We start from the raw sequence: 17,664 nt of genomic DNA on the forward strand, positions 1-17,664 counted from the left end.
ACATATTATGTCCATCTGATTATTAGACTCAGAATTCACAAATATTTTCTTTACTTGAGACAGTTTGTAGATTTTAAAGGTTCTCACTTTATACAAATTCCTAAGTGCTCCTGATGATTGCTTTTAAAAGTATACCCCACTGTAAACTAGATGAATCGCTTGGAGTCAAGTATTCATGGGAGTGATTCATATTTCTGGCCCACACTTCCCTTCCAAACGCCTCACTTGTATCATCTAACTGACTGCTTGACACTCAGATGTCTAACTGAAATGTCAACTTCGATAGGTACAGACCCTCAAAACTATTCCACCCACAACTTTCTCCATGGTCCTCATGGAAGCGACATCAAATGCTCAAGTTAAAAACCAGAGTTCAATCCTGCCTCCTGAGTTTTCTCTCAACCCAAGTCCCATATAAAAAAATTCTACTGGCTCCAACTTCAAAATACATTCGTATCTGAACACTCCTCACCTCCTCCCCTGCAGTGGTTCAAGTCCCCTTTTCCTCCCGCCTGGTTACTATGCTGGTCTCCTAGCAATCTTTTTGATGCATTTCCTGTTCCCCTGTAATCTCTTCTCAACACAGCAGCCAGAGCAGTCTTTGTAAACCTAAGCTGGACCGTGTCCAACCCTGTCATGCTTTTCCATTTCACTCAGAGGAAAAGTCATGGCCCCCCAAACAACCTACGAAGCCCATAACATTCTGGATCCCCAATCCCTCTCGGAATTCATCTCTTCCCTTTGCTGGGGGGCCTCCTTGCTGTTTTTCCAACATGCTGGGGTGCTCCTCCTTACCGATTCCCTCTGCTGGAAACAGTCTTCCCCTGGATAGAGCAAGGCTAACGCGTTGACTTCCTTCAAGCCTTAGCTCCGTTCTAACCTTCTCTAAAGGCTTATCCCAGCCACCATGTTGGAAACTGTAACCTGTGCCCATCTCCTTAGGATTCCAAATCTCCCTTACCCCGGGCTGTTCTTCCTTCCTTCCATGGCATCCTCTACCACATCATCCATTTCTGATGTTTATTGCCGGTGCTGCCCCCACCTGCTGACAACCTGCTCGAGATTAGCTCAGTTTTAGTTCACAAACGCATCCTCTCCACCTAGACTGATGGTAGCTTCTCAGCTGGTGCTCAAAAAATATTCTTCGAATGACTGACTTCACTTATAATCTCTAGTTGCATCCATGTTGCTGCAAATGGCATTATTTTGTTCTTTTTTTAATAGCTGATTAGTAATCCACGGTACATAAGTGCCACCTCTATCCATTCCTCTGCCAATGGACATTTAGGTTGTTTCTGTATCTTAACTATTGTGAAGAGTGCAGCTATGATAAGCCATAATGGAAATGAACATTAAAAAAAGAATGTATATATGTATGTATATATATAGATAATATCAGTAAATTAAAAAATTTGTTGAATGAGTGAGTAGATAAGTCAATTTGGGTACAAAATTCTTTCCAATATTTTTCCATCATATATCAACAAGTGATATTGAATGTAGGATATGGAATAATTTTAAAACATTTGTACGAGAGTGTTGCTTCTAAAACCAAGAAGGCTTATTAGTCTCTTTGGATACTCTGCTCTGTGGTTCCTCTGTTTTTTTCTTAATGAAACTTTTATAATTCCTAATGAACAAGGGTATCATCTTCTGATTTCTGAGATATTTACTTTCTTCCTCTTATTTCTCCACCAAAATAACTCCAGGGTTCATGTCTCTTCCTCAGGACAAGGAATTATCTGGACAATTTCTAAAAGAAAAGAAACAACTTTCCACAAAAATGTCCTTCTGGAGCCCAACAGCCTGAATTTATACCCTGGCTTCCCTTTTTCTCATCTGTACAATGTAAAATTACATGATCATTTGAGGATTAAAGGCATTAATGAATACAAATTCTCCAAAACAGTCCCTGGTATATAAGAAGAAGTAAGTATAATATTGAGTTTCCTCTCAATAGTATTGTATGATGAAGAAATTTGTTTGTCAGATACACACTTTATTAGTTTAACTAAGTTTTAAATTGTATTGATCAACAGAAACAAAAATGGAGCAAAACAAAAATAAAACTTCTATCTGCATCACACAACACATCCAGACAGGTTTTCACCAAATGTAGAGTCATCTGACTTCAAAATAGATGGTACGGTCTAAATTCACTTTGGGAAAGTGCCAAAGCAAACTTCAAAATGATAGACAGTCTTTGTCCAGAACAGCAGAAACTTGAGTACAACAAAAGTCTCATAGGACTGAAAATTAGAAGAGACATCTATGAATATTAAGATGCCATTGACAAAAATCAGGGACATTTTGAATGTAAGCCCTAACCTGAAAATCACAAGGGCAAATACTTGCCTTCAAGATACTTTTCACGTGAATAAAACTGTGCAGGCTGACCCAGGTGAGAGAGAGGAGTTGTTTACTACATGTAACAGTTAATGCTTCTCCAAAGAACTCTAGGGAGATTGTGGGGCAGGTCAAAATAAATCAGTCCCTTTAGGAAAAAAGTTAAATTATTCACTCACTCAGCATTAAGTCTGAGGAAGACTTGAAGCAACTTGGTGAAGCAGAGGCTTTGAGGATATAAGGTCAACTCACAAGTAGGGAAGAGATTTATAACAGAATTTTAAAATTATAAGTAACTTTTGAAAAGACCATTTTGTAGTTGGGTGAAATTAATAAATTGAGAGGTTAAGTCCATAGCAAAAAGAGGAAGAAAAAAAAAGATCTTCTCCCTGGAGACACCCTATAATGTAAGGATAATAAAAGATTAAAAATATATTAACCTCCATGTCAAAGAGATTGGAGAGGGCCCATCCGCAGATGAGGGATTTCCACAAAACTCTGAAGGGAAGAAGGCCTGGGGAGCGTGATGGATGGACTACGCAAGGAGGAGGAAGAAAGCAGTGAGTACTCACCGGGGGAATCGGAATCAAAGGGAGGGAGAGAGGGCGCGCCCCTGGGATTCCTCCAGGGCGTAGGAATTGCAGACTTCGGAATGGCAAAAGGGAGGTGAAACTTGAGGCTGCAAGCATGTGGCTTCTTTAAAAGTCGGTAAATTAAGCAATCAATGTCCCGGACTATTCCGCAGATTGCTATGACCTAAGCATTCCAAAGCTGAAGAATCAGAGTTTCTTTTTTGGAAAATGAAATAACTACCTTCCCCTTGAAAGACCTCCACATTCTGGCTTTTGATGGACTCCTATGGTAACAACTGCCTTACTGCCTGAGACCTAAAAAAAATAACAACAAAACAAGAAGCTTATTCCAATACATAATGTTCTCAACCTTCTTTTCGACTCTTACTCTTAAATATGAATGGATAACTTGAGATCAATATAAAGTATAAAAAAGAGACTTCATGATAAACAGATTGAAAGTGTGATCCCAGAAGGAAGGAACGATGTGGAAATAGGGAAAGAACTAAATGAACACACAATTTTGGCATTCCCCCGAAGACTGAAGAATTATATTTAATCTATAAAATTAAACCAGTATGTTTTGATAAAGGAATGGATATGAAACAAGTTGAAAATTCTTACAAATTAAAAATATGAGGACTTCCTTGGTGGTCCAGCAGTTAAGACTTCGCTTTCCAATGCAGGGGTGCAGGTTTCATCCCTGGCCAGGGAGCAAAGAACCCACATGCCTCATGGCCAAAACCCCCAAACATCACAGAAGCAATATTGTAACAAATTCAAGAAAGACTTTAAAAATGGCCCATATAAAAAATCTTTTTTAAAAAATGAGAGAGATGAAATAAATCAACAGGGTAATTGGAGGAAGGAGTCAAGGAAATCTCTTTAAAAAAAAAAAAAAAACAACTGGGAGAGACATACCTAAAAGAAACTATTAAAAAACTAAGAGAACTATATATGACATCTTCCATCTTTTAGAAATATATATGACGTCCTTCCAAATGAGGGTTTGGGGAAGTGAGACTAGAGAAAATAGAGGAGTGAAAATTAGTGAAGATACAACACAGAAGAATTTCTGAGTTGAAAAATAAAAGTCTTTACATTTTAAGAGACCACTTGAATATGTGAACAAATGAATGCATGAAAAAAGGCTTCTATCCAAGCATATCATAATGAAATTTCATAATACTATAGATAATAAGAAGAATCTCATAACGTCTTGGGAGAGAAAACAAGTAACATACAAAATATGAGAAAATAGAAGCAACACTAAAGCCTAGAAAAAAGCAGAGGGCAAAGTATATTTAACCATGACAATTATTGATCAGTTTTAAGGGTGGATTATAGACATTTCCAGATGGGACAATCTGCAATTACTTGAAGATATGCTTAAATTAAGCAAAGAACAGAAACATAAAAGGTGCGAGGAAACAGGGGTACAGGCAAAGTACAGGTAAATCAAGGGAATTTCCATGGAGCAAATCTGCAGAGAAATTAACCAAGCTGTTAAAGAATCCACCTGCAATGAAGGAGACCTGGGTTCAATCCCTGGGTTGGGAAGATCCCCTGGAGAAGAGAACGGCTATCTCCAGTATTCAGGCCTGGAGAATTCCATAGACTGTACAGTCTAAGGGGTCGCAAAGAGTCGGACACGACTGAGCAACTTTCACTTTCAGATGAGGAGAACCAGGGCTGTGAATGGCGGGTTTCCTGGAAAACATTGGGCACAAGAGAAATACCTACTGTTACAGACCATTTGAAAAGTCTGAGGACATAATAAAAGCCATGCAAAAAAAGTAATAACAACTTAAAACTCCCAGATAGACAAAAGCTGCTACTGCTGCTGCTTAAGTCGCATCAGTTGTGTCCGACTCTGTGCAACCCCATAGACGGCAACCTACCAGGCTCCTCCATCCATGGGATTTTCCAGGCAAGAATACTGGGGTGGGGTGCCATCGCCTTCTCCGATAGACAAAAGGGTGTTTACAAAAAGAAATCCCATGTAATTCTGTGACTTTTTAAAAATTGTGGTAAAATGCACATAATTCACCTTTTTAACCATCACACAGTGGTGTTCGGTACACTGACAGTGTTTTGCAACCATCATGTCTATCTAGTTCTAGGACTTTGATATCACTCCGGAAGGAGACTCCATGCCCACTAACTAAGCAGTCATGCCCCCATCCACCTCATTCCCACCTTTTCCCAGCTGCAGTAACTGCTTTTCTGCTTTCTGTCTCTACGGCCCTGCCTATTCTGGATATTTCACATAAATGGAATCATATAATATGTGGGTTTTTGTGTCTGGCTTCTTTCACTTGGCATAATGCTTTCAAGATCCATCCAGTTTGCAGCATATATTGGTACTTCATTCTTTTTGTGGCTGAATAACTTTCCTTGTATGAACACATTGTATCCACTCACCAGTTGATGGACAGGACACATTTGGAGCCTATCTCAAGCTTCAGTGGAGCATCAAAAATGCAGGACCTTAAGATTTATAATTTAAGCTAGTTTCCAACAAATACCTCTTCTCCTTCTGGGGGTAACAGCTCCTAGCTTGCCATTAGACCCTGGGTGGGGGACTGGGCAGAGGGTCAGAGGGACAGATTGGCAAATCACCACAGTCCACCAAGTGACCAGACACCTCATACTTGCCATTCATGAACTGGTGCTATCTAGACCACTTGACCATAAAATTGGACATTTCAAGAAGTGCTCAACCATTACAGAAAGATGATATACACAGGTTGATGCCTAACTGTTCCTGAAGGCACAGATTAAGCCCAGGAGCCAGTCAGTTGTACCCCAGCATGCTGGGACCGGCCACACTGGTGACCTCAGCCAATGCTCGTGGCCTTGTGGCAAATTCCCAATGACCAACTGATGAAAAGAGATGGCAAGTCAAGCCAGATTTAGATGGTCTTCTACCAGATGCTTGCACCAGCCCAAAGTGGGCTGACAGTCATTGTAGCCCCACTGGGGGCAGTCAAGGACAGGAAATCCTCCCAGGGCAGCACTGTGGCTGTAAGATGAGATGGCCTGGAGGAAGACCCTGGATCGATCCACGGCATGGCTAATGGCTGGCCATATGGTGAGAGAAAGCGGCGTGCTTAAAAGAAACCCCAGCCATATAGATATATAGCATCGTATGTAAATTATATATATAATTATATAAAATTAGATTAATGCTATGTAGCATTAATCTAACTTTATTAAAAGATTTTATATAGAAAATATATACTGTTATAAATATGTTAAATATGCAAGCCATATTAATATATTATGCATTTATTAAAAGATGTATACATATACACACGTGCATCAGTGCTCAGCCACTTCAGTCATGTCCAACTCTTTGCAATCTCATGGACTCTGTAGCCTGCCAGGCTCCTCTGTCCATGGGTTTCTCCAGGCAAGAATACTGGAGCGGGTTGTTGTGCCCTCTTCCAGGGGATCTTCCCAACCCAGGCATCGAACCCTTGTCTTGTATGTCTCCTGCATTGGCAGGCGGAACCTTTTACCACTAGCACCAGCTGGGAAGTCCTGTATATGCATGTATCCATATATATGTACAAATAGTAATATTAAAACTGTATATACCATAATGTTAACATTATAGGTGGCTTTTATTTTTTCCATTTATTTGCTTAGACTTTTTTTTTCTTTTTTTACTGATTATTCATTATTTTTATAAACAGAAAAAAAGTTAAATACTATTTTAAAAAGAAACTTCCTGATGGCTTGGCTTCATAGAAACACCACGCTCTGTGGAATTTCTCTTGCTCTGAAGTATGTCTTCTGCAAACAGCACTGTGGTTAGACTGTGGACACATTCTGCTGTGACCCTTTGCGAGCCTGGTTTGGCATGCTACACTCCAAAAACACTGGAATCACGAATTGTATAAGTAACTCAGTCTTATAAATGAAAGGCAAAATGATACTTTCCGTTGATCTAAAAGTACAGAAGGCAGCTTGACATCCCTGAGATGAAGCTTTAGGGTGAGGCTGGCTGGGGTTTGAGTCCTGACTCTGTTGTTTGTTACTATGGACAACAGACTGGACCTCTGAGTCCAAATCTCCCCTTCTTGAAAAGGAGAGGATGACAGCTACTTAAGCTACCCTGGTAGTGTGATCAAAATAATTGAGTTACGTAAGCCATCTAACTTCCAAGGCTAAGCTCTGCATACATCTGATGCAGGCACAGGAGGTAAGGGAGAGTGGATGATGGCTGTGGGTGGCTGAACATTTCCAAGCTCTTAAACGCTGCTTGCTTTCATCAGCAAGAAACGGAGTCAAAGTCTCAGTTTCCCTCCTGCCCAACAGACTCTTCCCTGGTGGTTCAGATGGTAAACAATCTGCCTCCAATGCAGGAGACCTGGGTTCAGTTCCTGGATCAGGAAGATCCCCTGGAGAAAGGAATGGCTACCTAATCCAGTATTCTTGCCTGGAGGATCCAGGGACAGAGGAGCCTGGTGGGCTACAGTCCATGGGGTCACAAAAAGTTGGACAGGACTGAGTGACTAACACTTTTAACAGACTCTGATGGACTAAATCATAGAGCACAGAGTGGAGAGCTGAAGAAGACTTTTCACTTCTCCCTCGGAAACCAATTCCCAAACACAGGAGCACATGAGTCTCCATGAACACTCCTCAGTTAGATGGGAAACCATTGTCTAGGAAAACAGTGTTTACAGATTTTTAAGCTTATGAAGCAAGTCTGCTCTGGTGAAAGCATCACAGGGCACTGTCTGTTCTCTAGTTTGGGAAACTCCTTAATTTGAGAAAGATAAACTCCATTCATCCCAGGTGGATAAAGCTTGAGAGCAATAAAAGAGACAGAGCTGCAGTTAGAAAAGCTTTTGATCAACTTCCATGGCCACAAGAGGGCTTCCCTTGTAGCTCAGCTGGTAAAGAATCTGCCTGCAATGCAGGAGACCCTGGTTTGATTCCTGGGTCGGGAAGATCCCCTGGAGAAGGGACAGGCTACCCACTCCAGTATCCTTGGGCTTCCCTGCTGGCTCAGATGGTAAAGAATCCGTCTGCAATGCAGGAGACCTGGGTTCGACCCCTGGGTTGGGAAGGTCCCCTGGAGAAGGGAACGGCTACCCACTCCAGTGTTCTGGCCTGGAGAATCCCAAGGACAGAGGAGTACGGTGGGCTACAGTTCATGGGGTCACAAAGAACGAGACGCGGCTGAGAGACTAAGCACCGCACAGCACATGGCCACAGCAAAGCCCTAGAGTTTGTCTCTGTTCTGTTCAGGATCTTCACCCATGTCAGGAGGAGGAATCCGGAGCTGCAGGGGCACCGGCAGTGAGCGCTGAGCCCCGACTGTGGGCCCCCTAAAGGCAGAAAGAGCACTTCTGCCAAGTCTGCGGGTTCAGTGACATCACGCCGTCGTGCTGAGAGCCTGCAATCAGCGGAGCTGGGAGCACTGAGCGCCCGCGGGCCCCTGCACACGTGCTTTAGAGTCACACGGGTCTGGGTGTGCAGGCTGGGTTCATCCCGCGGGCCCCTGCACACGTCCTGCACACGTGATTTAGAGTCACACAGGTCTGGGTGTGCAGGCTGGGTTCATCCCGCGGGCCCCTGCACACGTCCTGCACACCTGCTTTAGAGTCACACAGGTCTGGATGTGCAGGCTGGGTTCACATGTTTGGACCATGGGTCAGGACCACGTGGTCCCCTGAATCCTAGACCCCTCATCTATGAAATCAGAGTGCTGAATGCATTCTTGAAAGTCATTGTCTCTAATCTAACAGAAGGGCTGGCATAATACTAGAGAAATGGGGGAGGTTCAATTATTACCAAGTTCACTTTCCTTAAGGCAGCTGGAGACTTCCTGGAATTTCCTAGGGAGCTGACAGTTCTCCCTATAATTCTAAGGCAACAAGGGAGAAAGCAAAGAGGATGGACTCAACCGCAGCTCTGAGCAAGGAGAACTGCAGGAGGGACAACCCAGTGACCCACAGTCCTGCGATGCTGTTCACAGCCCTCTGCATCGCCATGTCCAAGTCCCACGGCAGAGGCTGCCACCTCTGAGGTGTCTCCCGACAATCCCAAGTCCTTTTGCCCTCAGCGCCAGCTGTGGTTACTGAAATGTGGGGCAAGTTATTCCATCAAATGAAGCTGCTGCTGGTGGTTTGGTTGCTAAATCATATCTGACTCTTGTGACCCCGTGGACTGCAGCCCACCAGACTCTTCTCTGTCCATGGGATTTCCCGGGGAAGAACAGTAGAGTGGGTTGCCTTTTCCTCCACCAGGGGATCTTCCTGACACAAGGATCGATCCTGTGTCTCCTGCACGCAGGTAGATTCTTTACTGACTGAGCCATTACGTGAGGTTACTTAGTCAACTTTCAAACCCTCTGAATCCTTTAGAAAAGAATGAAAAAGATGTGTGTGTTTGCGTACGTGTGTGTGTGTGTAAGCAAGGGTGAGGGGGAGGGAAGAAGTAGGGGGAGGAGGAGGTGAAGGAGGGGGAAAAAAGATGAAGAAAGAAAAAGAGAAGGCACAGTTCTTTCCCTGATGTCATCTATTATGTCTGGGAATGACGGTCGTGCAGAAACATCTGGGACTCATCACCTGCCTTCTGCTCCACCAGAGAAGAGATGATTTCTGGATATTAATCTAACATGGGGGCACTCCATAAGCCTACCAAAGGGAACAGCAGGCTTTTCTAATTTATTGTGCCAGATGAGAGAATTTAGAGATTTGAGGGAAAGTTTTCATTGCAATGTCAAGGTGGGAGTCCTCAGGACTCCCCCCACCCCCCACAACCATCCAGATAAGTACAAGCCCCATCTGTTCCACGGAAGACTCAGACTGAGGAAAACCAGCTCACATTCTTGGTTTAGTGCACATACTCGAAAGAAAAAAATAAAAAGTTCAAGGACTTTGAGACTTTAGTCCTCTAGGGGAAGAACAGAGTTGCATTTTAGACACAGTCAAGCTGTTTACAACTGCAGTTCTCTTCAGTAGATACTGATGATTACTGTACTAATAGCTTGAAAAAAGAGTTACCTATAGGCAAGACTGACATTCAATTCACCCCTGGCAGAACCAAGTTGGTCAAGTAGGAAAATCACAGTCCAGAACTGACAGTGAATTTGTTATCACAGCTGACCATTTAGAGCTCACTTCAATGTCAGCAGATCTCGGGACGATTCTGAAATGATTTCTGGGTTGCTCAAATTTCTTTTATAAGGAAGGAAGCTCCAAGTTAAGAGTGTGTGTAGGAGTGTGGTCCCTACAATGTATAAACAGATGATTAATAACCAGGAAAGAAAGCGGCATACTTTCCAGAAACAATAGTATTTGTTCCTTAGATAAATGGAAAAGATGGTTTTAAGTCAAAGGACAGCTGAAAGAAGTGGTCTTTTATTTTTGATGGCTTTAAAAAAATGAAATATTTATAGAATTTTTAAAAAGGGATCATTTGCTTATTGTTAATTGGACTGTTATTTTAAATTAGGGGGGGAAAAGGTCTCCAGCTTTTACATGTTAAAAATTGTAATTGTTTATTAGGGGCTCAGGACTAAAACCTCTCATTTTATTGATGCTGATGACATATACTCAGCTATTAACCTCTGTCAGTGAAAGCAGAGCATGTCTTCTAAGTTCTAGCATTCAATGAGAATCTAAACATTTCCCCCTCAATATTCTTTTATTACAGACAATTTCTGGTTCAGTGAAAGTGCAGTGCATTATAAGACAACATTCGAAACACTAGGGAGAAATATTTTTTCAACTATTTATCACCCTACAGGGTTTTCATTTTCTGCTGACTGTTATAACTGGAGAATAGAGGGCCTCGTTGAGGATGGGGGTGGGAAGCTATTTATGAATAGTTTGTGATTTGGAGCAGCTGCTCTTCACTATATATCATCCTTTTTTGATAAGCATGTTTTCACCAAAAGCTACCACTAATAAGCGGGTGCATACGAAACAAACCGCTGCAGAGCTGTTACCTTGAAAGAAAGATGTCAAATAAAAAGCTCCTCCAGGTTGAAGTATCCTTGGGTTTCTTCATTATAGGAGAACAATAAATCTGAAAACAAGTTGCATCTTGGGAATCTAATGTTCCCGATAGAGAATACTGTCAAGGAGTTTCCATGCAGCTTTCACTCTGGACTCAAATGAAAAACATAAGAGGTTGCATCCTCAAGGGAATTAGAGATGCTTTCACTCAAGCTGTACACACAGGGTGAGCCTATCTGGGTTACACTGTAAATGTTTTGCTGCCAAGCTGGAGACTTAATCATACTTATACTGTGCTTCCAACTTGAGACAACAAAGTGGGAACAACTCTGAACTGGAATACCGTTGCTGGCCATCCATGTGAAAAAGATACATAAGCAAAAAAGTTCCTTTCTCTCAACATATTTATGACAAGACATGACTGATTCATTTTCCCACGGTGTACTTCTAAAGGTGAAAAAGTCAAAAAATCTGTTATCCTAATACTATTTTGTTAAAGCTTCATTAGGAGATGTGTGATATTAATATCTTTCCTGCTAAAGTTTCAGTCAACAGACTGAATGATTCTGCAGATTAGACACCATAATCTAACCCTTGAATACAACTGACAAAGGAATGGATACAGTTATAAACATACCAAAGTAAAACTGACCTTTAAATACTTAAAAAATAAATCTTATCATAACTTCTGGAAGGAGGGTAAATGGACACAACAAATTGGGAAAGGTAATGTGACAATATATTTTAAAAGTCTTAAACATGCATGCAGATTTTGACCCAGGAATTCTAATTTCAGAAAACATTCAGATTTCTTTAAGGATGTTCACCGCAGCCTAAAAATTCCAGCATCAGGAAAACGTTCAAAGAAAAGTTCAACAATGAGAAACAGAAGGAAAATGATTCAAGGAAAGACCTGTTGTGCAACCATTTAGAGGAACATGGCAGAAGAATATTTAAGAATGTTTCAAGTCATGAGAAGTGTTCATGAAAACTATGGGGGGAAAGCAGTTTGCAAAACAGTTTGGACTAGGTAGCCCCAATTTTGTTTAAAAATATGTAAAAACATTAACAAGAAATACATACTGTATAATACTTGTGATCATCTTGGGAGATATGACAATGTGTAATTATTGTTTGCTTCTTTTCTGCTTTCTTGTAATTTTCAGATTTCCTGTAACAAACATATATTTGTTTTTAACAAACAAAAAAATTAATATCAGCAAGGCATAACACATGGACCAGACATTCTAAATGTTTATCTGGTCCCCACCTATGAATGGCTTTCCCAGTCCTCACACTCCTTGTATGATACTGCACTGCTATTGTTTGTATGCGTGAATACATATGTGTGTGTTGGAATCTCTCCAGCCATGTGCAGTGCAGTGGTCACGTGGTGCAAGGGTTCAGGGGAGATTCGTATTGTAAGCCTAATTCTAATTTTACTCAAGTTGTTGTTCAACCACATAAATATGTGCTATCTCAAATATATTGCAAGTATCAGTTTCTGTTTTAAAAGTTCCTGATAATCATGCCTCACTAGGAACGTTGATAAGAATGCCACCCCCCGCCCCCGCATAGATATCAGAATCAGAGCCACATGGTTTTTCTTAGAGGCTTCTTGGAAGAACGGACCTTTATTTCACAGTCTCTTCATCTAGTTAGCCGCACTTTAAAAGCAGAATGAAATGAGTTCCAGGTGGCTATCACGGATCTGAGTCTTTGTCGCAGGTCATCTTACGCTCGGTGCCCACATTCCGTCGGCCACTCTCACGCATGCCTTCCTTGGTTCTCGCGTGTGTTCATTCATTCCTTCATAAACATTGAGGTCTGTGTCTGCACAGGAAAAACATCGATGCCTTAAGGCACAGCCCTTCCCCTCCAGAAGTTCCTTACAGACTGACAGGACAGAAAGACACATAAACAGACTCTCGTGAGATGAAGTGGAAGGTTGTGCCCCCTAGGATCCTCCTCTTGTAGGTTCTTTTATAACATGAACCCCTTTGTAAAAGAGAACTTTTCTAGATAGTTGTTGGCTTTCCTCTGGTATCTGAGAGACAAGGCTGTAGGAAAGAACTGATGAGCAGAGACCAGGATGAGGCCCAAGAGAGATTCACCTGCTCCTCAGGTCCACCCAGGGGCAGCCTTGGGTACGGCACTCTCTTCTAAAGAGCATCCTTAAAAGGGTGAATGTGACATTGAATCCGGAAGCAATGGCTCCAGGGGTCTGTGGTGGTGAGAGGATGTGCCAACAGCTGGCACATTATTCACTTCTAGTAGAAACCTTAACATCTCCAGATTGTCTTAAGGATGAGGCTTTCCGTTTAAACAGGATTCTTGTAATGGTAGGAAGGAATGTTTTAAAGGATTTCCTGTCCTTGGAAAATGTTAGTGGCTGTAAAAAACATCTCCATAGAATGTGCTTCAGCTTGGCAAGTGACATACCCTTGTGTTTGGCTTTTTAGAACTATGTCGGATTCTGTTTTGCTTATACATTCATTTGTATTATTTTGTGGTTATGAACAGGGAGCGGGAACGGCAGAGGGCAGAGTGGGGGTAAGGGAATGACAGATCCAGACAACTCTATGAAGAGAGATAGGCAGCAAGGATATATAGTACAGCACGGGGAACTATAGCCATTATCGGCTAATAACCTACGATGGAGTATAATCTGCAAAACTGTGTGCTGTGTCTGTGTGCGCTCAGTTATGTCCGACTCCGTGCGTCCCCATGGACTGGAGCCCGCCAGGCTCCTCTGTCCATGGGATTCTCCAGGCAAGAGTTATTGGAGTGGGTTGCCATTTCCTACTCCAGGGGATCTTCCCGACTCAGGGATTGAAACTGCATCTCTTGAATCTCCTGCATTGGCAGGCAGATTCTTCACCACTAGTGCCTCCTGGGGGAAGTCCATTATGTAATATACATAAACCTTAAACTTACATAGTGCCATATGTCAATTATAACTCAATAAAACTGGAACAATTTAGACCTCATTTACTTTTCTAGTTTTGCAAAAATCTAGTCTACGCCTACAGGGCCCTAAATTTTTAAACTGCATCTGCTTAATGGACTACCTTTTGGGGGTGATACCTTTTAATGTCTATGATTGAGATATATTTATTAGAAATTATGATAAGAATTGATTAAGTACAACATGAATTGATAAATACTAGATTCCAGATGCGGTAGGAAGTATCTGAAGATCCTTACTTAGATTCTTAAAAAAAAAAAATCATTCTCTTTTTTTATATTTATTCTTTTGGCCAAGCCACATAGCATGTGGGATCTTAGTTCCCTGACCAGGGATTGAACCCACGCCCCCTGCATCAGAAGCTCAGAGTGTTAACCACTGGACTGATAGGGAAGTCCTCTCAACTGGATTCTGAGGGCAAACGAGTTAGCTGTGATAAATCATTTGGGAAGAATGTTCAATTACTAAAGTAACGACTAAGGAAAACGAATCAAGCACCAGCTTATCCGGGCTCTGAATGATTCATCGTCCCCCTGACGTGATGGCTTTTACTCTGCCCCTAAAAGAAGAGTAATCCTTACCTTTAATCCTGGTTTTTTCCCCCCTCTTAATCCTACCTCATCCGAGGAAATTCTGGATTGCCTTTTATTGAGACCAGGAGGCTGTTTATACTCTGGAAAGCAGGAAACACATAGATCTGCAACTTGAAAAATTAAGAAGGCTTCTTATACTCAAGAGAAATCTCCAAGGTCCAGCGTGTAGTCCCCATCAGAGGTGAAGTGGCCAGAAGTGCTGTGAGGAAAGGAAGGACTTGGCCGCCCAGGGAGGATTAAAACACAAGATGCACCTCACTCACAATTTATCACCCTTCTTCGGCTTATTGTATTCTTAAATGTTTTATATTTTCATAAACAGTATTCTGACTTTAAAATGATTTTGGAAATAGGTAGAGAAATTGGAATAGGTGAAAAACTAAAATTAAGATGTGGATTTCATAGAGGCATGACTTTTAAGAAGAGTGGAATTAGAAGACTATTCGAGTTACCTAAAACATCGCCCAGAGGGAACTAGACTGTGTCATCATTGCTTCATTCGGACCTGAAACCACACCTCAGGGGAGGAACCGCATCACCATTTCCGAACCCTGGGGCCACAGAGAATAACACTGTTCCAGCTTACCTACCGAACAGGCCAACTGCCAACACCACAGCTGATCTAGAGCTTGAAGGGAGGGGATCTGGTACACAGTCAACCCAGAGCAAAGTTTAAAACTTTTTTTTTAAGCTAATTTGAATATTTGGGAGTAATAGCTTCAATTGCTTCAATTTTGCTACTACCTGGTTAGGCTTTTAAAATAGTCACTGCTGCAAAATGAGCAGTCACAGCTGGGGACAACGTCATGGGCAGATGTGACAGCAATGATCAAGAAGCAAAAATCAAGGACTTGTTTTAAAAGTGTGAGATGGGGGAGGGGAGAGGGATGAGCATGTTAAAAGTGAGTTTTCGTCAAAATCTCACAGATGTTAAAAAAAAAAAAAGAGGTTGGAGGTTGGGAAAAGAAATGACAAGAAATAGAAAAACATGTGGTTAAAATAGAAAAAAAAAAAAAACCTGAAATCGAGAAAGTAAACTTTTCATTATACTTTTATGGAACATTTGCATAATCAGCTGTCTTTACATTTAAGATACGGTTAAAAAGAAACATACTGTGTCCATGGTCATCAACACCCCCACCACTTTGGGGAGACCCTCTCCACACCCACAGTCTCTTATCCCCCCCACAAAAGGACTCCCCATATTCAGTGGGTGAGGTCTGTTCCTGTCACATGTTAGACAGCGGCTCATACAGTGGCTCCCGAGTAACAGCCCAGGAGTGAAGGATGGGGATGACCTTGCAAGAAGGGACTAAAGCCTCCCATTCTGCCTTTAATAAGCCCCTAAGGTTGTTGAAATCCTGCTAGAAGCCACCTCACTGAGCCCATTTCTTGTACAGCCCAGCTTACCTGAACTTTCCAAGCTCATAAGGACCACTGAGAAATAGTCAAGAGAGGAGGTTCACCCCCCACCCCACTGGTGACCCCTCGCCCCACCCTAGGAAATCCAGTACAGTATAAAAGTGGAATACATTGTTTAGCCAATGTCATGGTTTCAGGTGGGAGTCCGAAGTCCTGGCTTTAAAATGAAAATCGGGAACACAGAGTTGGAAACAGCACATTTATTGCAGGAGTGGGCAAGAGGCCATTCTTTTGTCAGGACACAGAAGTGGGAAGGGATATTCAGGGAGGCCTTGTGATGGAGAAGGCATTTGATCTGGACCTTGAAATATGGTTACAATTCAGATTTGCAGAGACTGGAGTGGGGAGAGAAAAGTAAGGTCTTATCAAACATATGGATATTGCTCTTAAGTCAACATACCACTTTCTTTCCAAGTACTAACAGTGTAACATAAGGGAAGGAGCACATTAAATAATATTAAATCGTGCCCTTTTACCCTGTGAACCTTAAAATTCTTTAGAGCAATCCCATTAGGAACTAACAAGCCCAAGGTTTACAATCTTCACAGTTCTTCCATATTAAGGAAGAATAAGTTGAAGATGTTCCACTTTTTTCACTTCCATGTTTATCCATATTTATCTAATCAGTTTTATAAAATGCAAAGGATGAGCTACTACACGTGTACACTGTAATTGATTAAGTAAATGGATGATGGATGGCGGATGGTGGGAGCTGGGATTCTTCTCACGGCTGGGGTGGGAGGTTACAGATAAGCAGAGGGAGGAGGCAGAAGGATCTGTATAGCAATGGATCAGAGTTGGATACATCAGTATGAATTCACATTTAGCTTATGAGAGATACCGATGTTCCACACAGAGATATTTATTGACATGTATGTACACAGGTTAGTACACACACAGGTATCTCCTTGCTCTATCAGCTGAAGAAACTCAAGAATTATGGCTCTCCAGTACTGGTGAGTGGGCATAACTATCTCCTAGATCTTGGTTTCTACTGTCATCTTTCAATATAAGAAACTAGGTGCTCCGTAGAGAAGTGACCGATTCAGAGATTGGAGTGGGATATACAAAATGAGCCTAGAACATCCTATAATGCCAGGAAATTAGGACATGCTCACAAAGAAACAAACAAATCACCACGATGATGGGGGTAGGTCAAAGGGATATGGGAGCCCACCAGAGGAGCAAACGAGAGCAGAAGCTGGAAAAACTGAGGCATAACATACATAAAGTAGTAAAGGATACAACCCAACACATAAAACAAGTGCGTATACCCTGTGAGCAGATACTGATGTGACTCAACTATGTAAAAATAAATGGGGAGGAAGAGAGAAATCTCCCTTGCAGAATTTCAAATAATCTATTTAAATTCTCCACCCTTCAAGAGATGAAGGGTAAATCCTGACTCCAGTGTGAGCTGAGTTTAGTGACTTTCTTCCAAAAAGGACAGCTGGAACTGAGGAAAAAAGCGTGAGCTGGCAGTGAAGAGACCTCACGTTACCTTAAGCCAGGCGATTGCGTTTCCATCAACAGTGATGAGTCATATTGTTCATATGCATTCTTGATATATAATGCCAATGATACTTGACCTCTGTGACCCCCTCATAACCTATATGCCCAGCCTAATTATCAGAAAAGCATGAAACACCCAGATTGAGGGCTATTATACAAAATTCCTGAGCAATACTCCTCAAAACCACCAAGTCATCAAAAACAAAGTCTAAGAAACTCAGACCACAGGAGACTAAGGCCACATAATAATGTGGTGTCCCAGACTGCCT

The 17,664-nt window shown here is 41.8% G+C and overlaps 1 long non-coding RNA gene across 1 annotated transcript; it reads right to left on the reverse strand.

Annotated features, from left to right (window-relative positions):
• Positions 1-2,923: 2,923 nt before the first annotated feature.
• On the reverse strand, positions 2,924-13,692 carry LOC139032543 (uncharacterized). Its single transcript, XR_011485071.1, has 3 exons — positions 12,533-13,692; positions 11,984-12,071; positions 2,924-3,233 (listed from the first exon to the last, which is right to left on the reverse strand). It is a non-coding gene; the product is annotated as an uncharacterized lncRNA (long non-coding RNA).
• Positions 13,693-17,664: the final 3,972 nt, after the last annotated feature.

Source organism: Odocoileus virginianus, chromosome 32, assembly GCF_023699985.2.
Source record: "Odocoileus virginianus isolate 20LAN1187 ecotype Illinois chromosome 32, Ovbor_1.2, whole genome shotgun sequence".
In the NCBI taxonomy this organism is placed as follows: domain Eukaryota; kingdom Metazoa; phylum Chordata; class Mammalia; order Artiodactyla; family Cervidae; genus Odocoileus; species Odocoileus virginianus.